The 12,328-nt window shown below is 45.1% G+C and overlaps 1 long non-coding RNA gene across 4 annotated transcripts in view; it reads left to right on the top strand.

Moving 5' to 3' along the window:
• LOC144823860 (uncharacterized) overlaps positions 1 to 12,328 on the top strand; it is a 160,629-nt gene that overhangs the window by 21,211 nt on the left and 127,090 nt on the right. For 3 of the 4 annotated variants that reach the window (XR_013608844.1, XR_013608845.1, XR_013608846.1), the window contains exons 3-5: positions 117 to 217; positions 8,009 to 8,118; positions 8,315 to 11,071. This is a non-coding gene — a long non-coding RNA (uncharacterized LOC144823860). Of the gene's footprint in view, positions 1 to 116; positions 218 to 8,008; positions 8,119 to 8,314; positions 11,072 to 12,328 lie in introns of those variants that run through there. The other variant, XR_013608847.1, reaches the window with a different exon arrangement.

The raw sequence follows: 12,328 nt of genomic DNA, 5'->3' as shown, positions 1-12,328 counted from the left end.
CTTGGAAAGAGTTGAAAAGTGATGATGTACAAAATGCAAGTTAATTGACAATTGTTTCTTCTAACAACATAAATATAATAGAGTTGAACATATAATAAATAACTTTTTTATTACAGGTTTACTTATTCTGCAAAAACAAACAACCAAGAACAACCAGTAGCTGAACTTCCACCAAATCTCTCCAGGAGTAACTAAAAAATCAAAAGGCCTTCCACAGGTAAATTATTCCTAAGCCCTCAGGAAACAGCCAAAACTAACTAATCCAATTCCCATACGTTTAAAAAAAAATAGATCAAAACAAAAATTACTTTAGTATTAAATCGATTTTTATTAGCAGCACAATAAGGGGCCTATTAGCATAGTGGGCGGATCGCCACAGCCCGACCGGCGGTGGCGATCCGCCTGCCAAAACAGCCTGCCATTTACTCCCCGCCATTTACCCCCGCCACATTAGCATTGCGGGGGTGCCTCGGCGGACGGAAAGACCGCCCGCTGCTTTTCCGCCGTTAGGCGGTAAGCATAATATGGATGGCGGTGCCTTGGAGGTACCGCCATCCATATTATGATGTGTGCTGTGGAATGCCTTTCCATGGCGGAGACTCCGCCATGGAAAAGCATGCAGAGTTTACTTTGGGGGCCAGTTGTGGTCCCCCGGGGGGGAGGGCTTCACTTGGGTGGTACCCCCTACATTGGCATTTAACAAGATGGCAGGCACCGCGTGGTGCCTGTTACGTTGTGCATGCCAATGCACAACATGCATTTTCAACATTGTGGCGGGTGCTGCTTACAGCACCTCCCACCACAATTTTGAATATGCGGGATGTGCATCCTAATTGGCAGTGCAGGACCGCCGCACCACTGGCGGCCGGTCCCAGCACCACTAGGGTGACGGGCGGACTGAAGTCCGCCTGCCATCCTAATGGGGGCCTAAATGTGAAAATACATTACAGTATCGCCTACAACCCAGCGGCCCAGCAGAGTCATATTCAAACCAGGAGGGCAGGCAGTGAAATCAGGCCTCACCCAATCTGGTAAATACACAGCATGTCGCCTACAACCAAAGCAGGGCCAGCCGCGTTGGTAAAGAAAGATAAGTGGTAGCCCTAATGTCCACAATAAGTGGATAGTGGCAGAGTCCAATGCGCTGCGGGAAGTATGAGCAGCAGCCTACCGAAAGCCTGAAACAAACCATTAAGTGCTAGTGCGTGCATTTAAAAGGGAGAACAAAAGAACATCAGAAAAAAACCCTAACGGCCGCCCTCCGCCCCCCCACCCCACCCCTCTCCAGTGAGCAAAATCAAAAGAAAATACAATCTACCCTGTGAACTAATGGATGTGATAAACAACATGTCTAGAGAGGGTCTTTAAGCCCTGCAAAGATGGACTGCACTATGCTTCCACACCATCCTCGGGGATCAATTTCAAAATCCGGAGATAGTTAGCACAGGACAGTTTGCAGAATTCTGTGGATAGAATGAAAATAAAGGGGGCCCAGATCTTAGCATACTCTGATTTATTCCCAAGGGTAGCCATTGACAGCCTCTCAATGCCTAAAAGGTACCATAATTGGTGCAGCCATTACGTATGCTCCGGGATCCTGTCTGATTTCCACCCGGCTAACAGTTCCCGGTGTGCGGCATTTAGCGCTAGCGCCATCTGTTTACCTCTGATAGAGCGCAAGGGGAAGGTCAGTGCGTTGGGCAGACCTAAAAGTGTATAAGCAAGAAGCCTAGGAATGGTGGTGCCAAAGGCCCTATCTATGTCATCAAGTGCACTCACCCAGTATCTAGTGAGCTTTGGACAGTTCCACAACAGGTGAAGGAGGGTACCATGGCTACCGCAGCCACGCCAGCAGAGGCCATCACATTGAGGGTTCCACCTGGCTAGGTGGGCCGGGGTGTGATATCAGTAGGATACAATTTTAAATGCAGTATCAGCGTGCCCCATGGAGTGTGCGGTGTGATGAGCCCTATAGAAGACATTTTCCCACTTCTTGTCTGATAATGTGCGTCCCAGCTGAACTTACCAGAGCCTCTGACCTGCCGAGCGAGTCTTCTCATCGCTCATGGAGAGGAACGAGTATATTTCGGAGAAACGTTTGTGATCATCTTTTTTGTACAGGAGCCACTTCTCAAACGACAGCATCGGTCTAATGGCCAAGGGTCGTGTTGTGGTGCTGGATACCCAGTGCATCATTTGTGCGTGTAAAAAGAGATCTGAGTCAGTAAGGCTGTAGTCCACTTGAAGCTGTTTAAAAGGAATGAGTCTAGTCTAGTCTAGTCTGGATACTTCTATTGCGCAACATATCACGTCCCAAGAGAGTCTCATGGCGCATGCGGGCGATCCTGGGGTGGGAGGATGAACCAGAGGATGGAACTAGAAGAAGAGCCATGTTTTCAATTTTTTGCGGAAGGTCGTTTGTTCCGTTGTTGTGCGTAGGCTTAAGGGAGAGGACCTGAATGTCAAACAGATGTCCCAGGCGTTTACACCCACCCTCCAGCCAATGTTGGCCAACCCTCCTATCCATCCCGGGCTGGAAATCATCGTTTAGGAAGATTCCACTCCACGAGGTACCGCAACAATGAGGCCTGAAAATAGCGGGGGATGTTGGGTAGTGCGAGGCCGCCCTCCTTTTTAGGGTGCTGCAGCAGGGACTTCTGCATGCGGGGAGAAATCGGGCCCCAAACGAAGCGTTCGATCTCGGCTTGTATGTGTTGAAGCGTGTGCGACAGGGGCTGTAAGGGATGCGTTTGAAAGAGATATAAGGCCCGGGAAAGTACGTTCATTTTAACAGCGGCCAGCCACCCAAACCACGTCAAAGGTAAGCGCTGCCAACGGGTCAAGTCTTTGCGTATGTGCGAGAGAAGCATTGTGTAGTTCACCCCCACAGTTTTACCCAGGCTTTTGTAAAGAAACAGCCCCAGATAAGTGATACCCTCCGTCACCCAGTCAAAAGCAAAGTGCCTGTAAGGTGTCAACTGTCACCTGTGCAGCGGTAAGATTGAGCACTTGGGGCTTCTGCTTATTTATTTTAAAGCCTGAGACCTGGCTAAAGGCCCACAGATCATCCACTATCACTGACAATGAAGTAATTGGTAGGGCTACCGAGAAAATGACGTCGTCGGCGTAAAGGCGAATGAGATGGCGAACTGACCCAAAGGGACACCGTGCACTAATGGGTTGTCCCGGAGTCGTTGAGCGAAAGGCTCCATATATAAGGCGAAAAGTAAGGGGGAGAGAGGGCAGCCCTACCTGGTCCCTCTCCCCACTGGAAACGCGCTCGAGAGCAGGCTGTTGGCCCTGACCTCCACTGATGGAGCTCTATATATACTCGCCACCCATCCTCGGAACCTGACCCCTAGTCCAAAGCGTTCGAGAGTAGTGAAGAGGTATGGCCAGTGCATGCGGTCGAAGGCCTTCTCCGTGTCGACCGCCAAGAGTAGAGCCTCTTCCTTAGAGCGTTGCACATTGTAAATCAAGTGCAAATCCGTTTAGTATTGTCTCCGCATTGCCGACCCCGGATGAAGCCGAACTGATCCGGGTCGATCAAACCGGGCATGAGAGGGTTCAGTCAATGGGCCAGAATGCTGGAGAATAGCTTCGCATCAATATTCAGTAGGAAAATTAGCCAGTAGGAGCTGCAAAGTTCCGGGTCTTTCCCCGGTTTGGGGATGACCGAGATAGTAGCTTGCAGCATACCGGCCGCAAGGGAGCCCGTTTCCGCAAAAGTATTAAATAAACGGGTGAGCAGCTGGGCAAATTCGACACAGAAGGTCACCAAGCAGCCAGTAAGCAGGTCCCCGGGGCACCATGCGGAGACCACTGCAATCAGGCCCCCATGGGTGCGCCTCTGTACCTGTGCACTGTGTCCTCCATTGTCTGCGGACCACTGGGCAGTGGAGTATAGTACCAGGCCTCGCCTAGTGCTGTCTGCTGGATCAAAATCTCAGGCAAATGTCAGAGGCAGACAAGAGGACGCTGCAGGGAGGGGGGCAGGCTCCACCACCCCTCCGGCTAACGGGCCCAACAGAATCCCCCAGTCTCAGGGCGCGCACACTACCTTCTCTGCAGTCCCTGCACACCGGCAGAAATCCAATGCCTCACACCACCAGTCCTCCACAGGCCGCCGCAGCAATCCGGCACAGCAGGAGCCTCTTCCAGCCCAGGTCAGGCACCATGCAGCGCTGTCGGGGGCTCCGAACACCTCCGTGGGCTCAGTCGATCGTCGTCGCTGAGCCCGCGGGCTCGCGTGGGAGTTCCGGCCAGAAAGGCCATGCCAGCAGCCCTAGGCCTCACCACTGTGCTCCGGTCGGATCTAGGCCACCGCCCATCAACAGGTCCCCGGGCAGTGACCGGGAGTGAGGGATTACTGGGACAACAGCAGAGGGCACCCCACCTGTGCTGTTAGGGGGTGCGCTGTGTATTCACCGCTGCCAAAGGCCCGCCGAGGGGATGCGCACCAGTCCCAGCGTGGCCCCGTCCACCACGCCTCAGCCCCGGGACCTCCAATGTCCGTTGTGGCAAGCCGCTCGGTGGGGCGAAGCGCCTAGCTGCTGACGTCCCCTGGGTGCAGTCCCACCAGGGAGTCTTCAACCGGGGAGCCGGGAGCTTAGGGATGCTGTAAACAGTGCTTGTAAGCCCAGCTGGAGCAGAGCTCAAGGACAACACGTCCACTCACTCCGCCATTTTGACCAAGCCCCCCACAAAAATCACTTTAAAAGCCAAATATCAATTCCTCAGGAGTACTGCACCACCTATCGGGAGCTGCTGGTCCCCCACCTCTCCACCTTATTGCAACATGTGGTAGAAGTTGGAGCATTTCCCCCTGAAACAGATATGGCAACCATTGTGGTCATCCCCAAGACCCAGCCACCCTCATCAGCTTGTGCGGACTACCGACCAATCTCCCAAATGAACACCGAAGTCAAGATGTACGCCATAGTACTGGCTCAGCGCCTGTGCCCCTTTCTCAGAAAACAGATTCACCCAGACCAATGCGGCTTCATGCCAACACGCAGCACTGGTCACTGCCTAGCCCTCCTCCATGTCGATTTAAAAAAAAGGTTTCGACACAGTCGACTGGCTTTATCTAAAGGATGTACTAACAATGATGGGTATGGGTCAGCAGTTCCGTCGCTTCGATCGGGTCCTATATTCCAACCCTATAGCCAGAGTACTCATTAATGGGGTCCTCTCGGAAATGTTTCCAATCCGAAGAGGCACGAGACAGGGCTGTCCCCTTTCCCCGCTCCTGTTTGCGCTAGCGATAGAGCCCCTGGCGTGCCTCATTTGTGCAGACGACTTGATTCAGGGCTGGGCATGGGGGAGTCACCATAATGACAAAATTGCCCTATATGCGGGCGATGTCCTGCTCTTCTTGGCGGACCCAACCAACTCTGGCCCTATATGTCTTCAATCCCTCCAAGCACTTGATAGGGTTTCTGGCCTCCGACTCAACCCGACAAAATCGACTCCTGTACCCCTCCACCTATCGGGAGCTGCTGGTCCCCCACCTCTCCACCTTATTGCAACATGTGGTAGAAGTTGGAGCATTTCCCCCTGAAACAGACATGGCAACCATTGTGGTCATCCCCAAGACCCAGCCACCCTCATCAGCTTGTGCGGACTACCGACCAATCTCCCAAATGAACACCGAAGTCAAGATGTACGCCATAGTACTGGCTCAGCGCCTGTGCCCCTTTCTCAGAAAACAGATTCACCCAGACCAATGCGGCTTCATGCCAACACGCAGCACTGGTCACTGCCTAGCCCTCCTCCATGTCGATTTAAAAAAAAGGTTTCGACACAGTCGACTGGCTTTATCTAAAGGATGTACTAACAATGATGGGTATGGGTCAGCAGGTTCGACGCTTCGATCGGGTCCTATATTCCAACCCTATAGCCAGAGTACTCATTAATGGGGTCCTCTCGGAAATGTTTCCAATCCGAAGAGGCACGAGACAGGGCTGTCCCCTTTCCCCGCTCCTGTTTGCGCTAGCGATAGAGCCCCTGGCGTGCCTCATTTGTGCAGACGACTTGATTCAGGGCTGGGCATGGGGGAGTCACCATAATGACAAAATTGCCCTATATGCGGGCGATGTCCTGCTCTTCTTGGCGGACCCAACCAACTCTGGCCCTATATGTCTTCAATCCCTCCAAGCACTTGATAGGGTTTCTGGCCTCCGACTCAACCCGACAAAATCGACTCCTGTACCCCTCCACCGTTCTAATGCTTTGACTGGCAGTCTAACATCCCCATTAGACGACAATCATTTAAATACCTGGGTATATGGGTTACACTGCTTCCTGACTTAGAATGGGCACTAAACGTTACCCCGCTTGTCATAAAGGCCAAAGAAGACCTCAGACATTGGCAAACCCTGCCTCTAAACCCACTCGGAAGTGTGGTATTATTTAAGATGATGATCCTCACCCGATTCCTGTACGTCATCCAAAACACCCCCTTCCATTACCCACGAACCTGGTTCAAAGAGATAGATGCCATGACCACTCGGTTTCTGTGGGGAGATGGGAGACCATGTATGGCTCTCGCCCGTTGCCATATTCCGCCCATTGATGGAGGCATGGGCATGACTGACCTTTACCTATACTACTTAGCCACCCGGTTGCTTGTCCTTCACGATTGGTTCACCGGGGGGTGGTCTGACCCGGCCTATAAAACCGAGCTAAGAGACATGGACTTCCCTCGAATCCACGCCATCATGTACGGATGCCCTATCCCTAAAGCGCTGCAGTCGGTGACTCAGGCGGTCTTCCTGGTCTGGCGCTCAGTCCTGCATCACACTCAATGGGACAGCAAATTGAGTCAACAAACACCACTCTGGCAGGGTGTGTTGTTGGCTGAGGTGGTAGAACTGGAAGGCTTCAAACGCTGGGACCAAATTCGCATATCACAACTGGGTGACGTGTGGGTGGGACATCACGTGTGGGTGGGACATCACATAAGGACCTTCCAGGACTTGCAGGGGCGCTTTACCCTCCACGCCTCGCAATTTTACAATTACCTGCAGCTGTGTCACGCCCTCAATGCCCACATAGCAACAGCCAACACACTCCCAGAGTTTAGCCCACTGGAGGCGCAGATCATGATGGGAAACCTGGGCAACGGAGAAACATTACGAATATACCGCACCCTTACGAATAATGGCCCTATAGAACTTGATTCACTCAGACTTCGATGAGAGGAATGGCTGGGCCCTCTGGAGGACGAGGACCGGCAAGACGCCCTTATGGCCCCCAAAACCGTTACCGCCTCCACCAGGCTTCGTCTCGTCCAAATCTACGACCTTCATACTGTCTATCTGACCCTGGAGCGCCTGCAAAAGTCGGGGCTGCGCGCCTCATCTGAATGCTCCTGCTGCGGTCAACAAGCAGAGGATTTTTACCACATGGTCTGGTCATGTCCCCACCTTATAAAATACAGGGATAGGGTAGAATCTGAACTCATGCATGTCCTGGGCTGGCAGGTACCCCACAACCCTATGCACCTCCTCCAAGGTGTCATGGATGGACTAGACGGGTCCTGGGCAGATACATTTTTCTGGGGGGATTAAGCACGATATTGGTATGGCATGGATGCAACCAGACCTTCTAAAAAAGCAAAATGGCATAGAGGAGTAGACTGGTGCGCCGTCCAGGAGAAACCCTTGTTTGAGGCCAAGGGATGCCCAGCCAAATACCAAAAATATGGGGCAAATGGACAAACCCATAGGGATAGGGGTGTCTGTTAACTAGACTCCTCACATTTTGATTGCTTGCTTGTTTTTTGTGAAGTGCTCCGATTACTGTGCATGTTATACAGTGTTACTACCAGTGTACTTGAAATACCATTGAATATTGACCTAAGTGCTGTATTGTCATGATTAATTTTTGTTTTCTCAAAATCAATAACGTTGATTATAAAAAAAAGCCAAATAACAAATTGCAAAAGCAGACTCACGACAGATAATTTACAAAAAAATCAACAAATCTCATCTTTATCTTTCAGACAAACCAAACAACAACCCGAAGTGTGGACACCATAATCAACCCAACTACCAGCAAAAAGTCCAAAACCATGTAGAGGACAAGCAAATAAACAATAATAACATTGTAAAGGTGAGTGAAATAAAAAATAAAAGCCCGATATTCTTTTTGCAGAATTCAACAAAAGAAAGAAAAGCACAAAATCGCAGCATGCATAAACAGCATGTAGTTTCAAAATACAATTGGCAATCAATAACCTAATTTTTTTTTCACAGGATGCAATCAATAAAAAATGTCAAAATTCTAACATTTTGCTTTTTTTCCCCAGTCCAAAATCAAAATGGCAACTGAAAGACAAGCAACATACCTGAAATCCAACTGAGGCAATAGGTTATTAAAGTACAGTGGCTACATTTATTATAAGTAGATATTAACTGAGCCCAGGTGTCATTGGAGGTGTGTGCATTATTACTCATCCCATTGTACAGGCAGAGCAGTTATCTTGGTGACACTGTTGAAAGGACCACAAAACATAACCACTCTGCCTCTGCAATGGAGATTGAGGATAGAGAAAACATAGACCAAATGAAAGACATATCACCCCCTCCAATGAACTCTGTGGCTCAGTTTTGAGGGAGGTATCCCAAAACATTCCTATGCATGTAGCCAGTTGTATGCCCACAATCCTAAACTTACGCAGAATTATACAGCGTAAAAAACAGGCACGTAACCCCCTACCTGTAACACCCAAAACATACTCTGATATTGACATTCCTCCTGAACTGTCACAGTTACTAATGAAACCTTTCTCTTGCATGATAACAAAAACCCTCAAAAAAGAATAATAATATTTAGCACCACCCATAACCTCGTGAAATTAAGGAATAGTGATATTTGGATGACGGATGGGACTTTGAAATCTACACCCCATACATTCACCCAAATATACACTATTTATGCCTACATTAATAACACAGTAGTACCTTTAGTGTACAGTTTACTCCCCGATAAGCAAACCTCAATATACAGTAAATTTTTATCAGTTGTAGAAGCTAACACCTTGAACAAAAGTCCTATAAAAGTGTTTATTGACTTTGAATTACCCATGATTAACACCATCACCAAAATGTATCCAGAAACCCAAATTCAAGGATGTTTTTTTCACTTTTCAGAGGCATGTTGGCAAAAAATTAAAAAAACATCCTTAGTTGAGGATTACATATCAGACAGTATACTGGAATTCAAGTTTAAAAAACCTAACAGTCCTTTGCTTTGTTCCTCCTGACTGTGTGGATGAATACTACGCATCTATTACTGAATCTGACTATTTTTTAACAAACAGTGAAAAATTGGCACCCCAACTAAATTATTTTGAGACACATCAATTGGCCATCTAAGCAGGTCAGGTCGCAGGAGGAAACCACGATTTCATGTGGAGCGGTGGAACTGCTACACGATCTGATTAGAGGGAGGAGCAAAAACAAACAATGACATAGAGGGATGGCATAACTCCTTCAACAAATCTATTGGAAAACCTCACCCAAACTTGTATATTTTTTGGGAAATTTTGAAGAAGGAGCAAAGTTTCCTAGAAAGGAGACTAGCGCAATCATTGAATGGTAGTCTGAACCCACAAATTTCTGAAAGAACAAAAGAAATGCCTGAGCAACTATTGGGTCAAATTCAACAATTTTCATTGATGGTGGCCTCAGACTACCTAGAAAATATTGCACACATCCTAAATTTCTAATCTACACTAACCCCTATTCTACCTTACTTGCCTGATTTGAAAAATATTTTTTACAAATTCAATTGGCTTTTTTAAAAAAAAGTTGGGTTTTCTACCTTAAATTGTCTTCTTTCTTCACCCCTTGGATTTAGGTAAAATCCAACATTTCACCAAGAGTCGTGTGCAGTCCGTAAATCCAGAGAAAGTAATCGAAACACCATGTTGAAATCCATAAACCGAGTCACACTTTAGAAAATAGAGCACAGTTTGTCATCGTCATATTGTCAGCAAAATTAGTTCTGCAAACAATACTCTGTCCTCCTAAAAAATCGCATCCCCCCAAAAAAATCCTGAAAAAATGAACGTTTTTGGGCAAAAATCACAACAAGTAATCCATCAATGCAATCCTCTATCCACAGTAATCGACCATTTTGTTGAAAATCCAATCAGCAATACTCCTAACAAGTCCGAAAAATCTATTATGCCATCTGTGCTCTAAAACCTTCCAGCTACACGAAAAAAACGCGATGACAAAATACTTTTTTTTTTTTAACGCTTTCAAATTATTTACAAAAGATTGTTTTCTTAACTCTTTGGTTTAAAAATAAATAAATAGGGGCAGGTAGAATGCACATAGAGGGGGCCTGAGTATATCCCCAAATGTTGAAATGGAACTGTCTAGAAGAAATGGACGCTCATCTGAACACATGGTGTGATTTATCTTGTACTGCTGTAATATGTGACCCAGTTCTAAGCCATTTGCAATGTATGCCTACTACTGATTGTGCCTTTTTTACTGGAATGCTGAAATCAATAAAGAAATCTTTAAAAAAAAAAATAATAATAAAGTTTTCGTTTAAAGAATAATTCTAAAACCAAAAGTGTTAAGAAAGCAATCGACCCGACGTGGGCCTAAAACTGCTACCTGCATAGGAATGAAAATGTGGGGTAATACATTCAAAACGTACAAAATAATACTATCTTATTTCTAACAACCTTCTTCCACTCTCCTTACAACAAACTTAGCCACGTACAAAAGTTTTTGAATTGCTTTACCTGAGCGCAGCTCTTCCTTCCATCCGATCTTGACCGCGACGCTCCACCAACTTTAGAAAGTTACGTACAACCGGCAACATCATCTGTGTTAGTAAAAATGAAATGAGACATTTTCTTCCATTGAATTCAATGGGAAACCATGGAAAAACCTAACATTTTTTAAACAAATGTTAGAGTACAGTTCAGTTGCAATGTTGAATTTTAAAAATTAATACAATTTTGAAATTTCGTTTTATAATTTTTTTTACATTTAAATTAACTGTCATATGTTTATAATATAAATACACTTTTTTAAATGCATTTTGTGGTGTCGTTTTTATTTTATATCTATATTTTATATTGTTATCCCTCTTAAATAATGAACTACATATACTCTGACTTAAGCATATTTACCTTTTATTTATTGTTTTATTAACTATTTAACTGATTTTAATTCTTTAAAATGTTAATAAAAAATGTATTATAAATTAATACCCAAGCATTAAAATGAATACCTGAGTATTTATACACTCCCCCACCCATAACCCCTAATTCTCTTGCATCCTGACCTTAGGGGATAAGTGTTAAACCCTTCTATTATTTTTTTTATTTTTTATAAATTCAGATAAAAATAACTTTTTTAATAATATTATAGCAGTATGAATGAATACGCAGGCATTCATTTTAATACCCGGGTATTAATACACTACCCCACCAAAAACCCCTGTTTCTCTTGAATCCCATCCCAGAGGTTGGTTGTGAAACATACTTTAAAAAAAGTAAAGTATTTTTTATAAATGTATTACATATTTTTACATTATTTAATTTTAGAATTAGTGAAGTTAAAAAAAAGAATAATACAGAAGTATTATAATTTAATACCTGGGTATTAATACACTCCATCACACATAACACCTTATTCCCTTGTATTCCGTCCCAGGGGACAAGTGTTAAACCCTTCTATTATTTTACATTTTTTATAAATTAAGAGAAAAAGAACCCTTTTATAAAATCATAACAGTCAAAATTAATACTCAGGTATTAATTTTATTACCAAGGTAATAAAACACTACCCAACCCAAAACCCCTGTTCCCTTGCATGCCAACCCAGGTGTTGATTGTGTAATTTAATTTAAAAAATGTTTTAAAATATTTTTATGAATGTATTAAATATTTTTCCATTATTTTCTTTTTTTTTAACAAGTTAAGTTTGTAAAAAAAAATGAATACACAAGTATTATAATTGATACCTTGGTGTAAATACACTCCCCCACCCATAAACACTGATTTCCAAGCATCTGTCCCAGGGGAAAAGTGACAATCCTTTTTTCAAATAATATTTATATTAAAAATTGTAATAATAGTACAAAATATCTTAAAACAACTATTAACAGTAAAATAAATACTTAAGTATTAAAATTAATACCCAAGTATTAATACACTACCCCACACAATAGCCCTGTTTCCCTAGCACCCCGTCCCAAGGAATGAGGGTCAAACCAAAAATATTTTTTTTTAAATTTATAAAAAAATAAAATTAAGAATTAAAAATACTAATAATATTAAAAATAAATACTT

This window comes from Lissotriton helveticus, chromosome 3_1 (assembly GCF_964261635.1).
Source record: "Lissotriton helveticus chromosome 3_1, aLisHel1.1, whole genome shotgun sequence".
Classification (NCBI taxonomy): domain Eukaryota; kingdom Metazoa; phylum Chordata; class Amphibia; order Caudata; family Salamandridae; genus Lissotriton; species Lissotriton helveticus.
The sequence above is the reverse complement of the archived record's forward strand: the minus strand, read 5'-3'. Positions and strand labels throughout refer to the sequence as shown.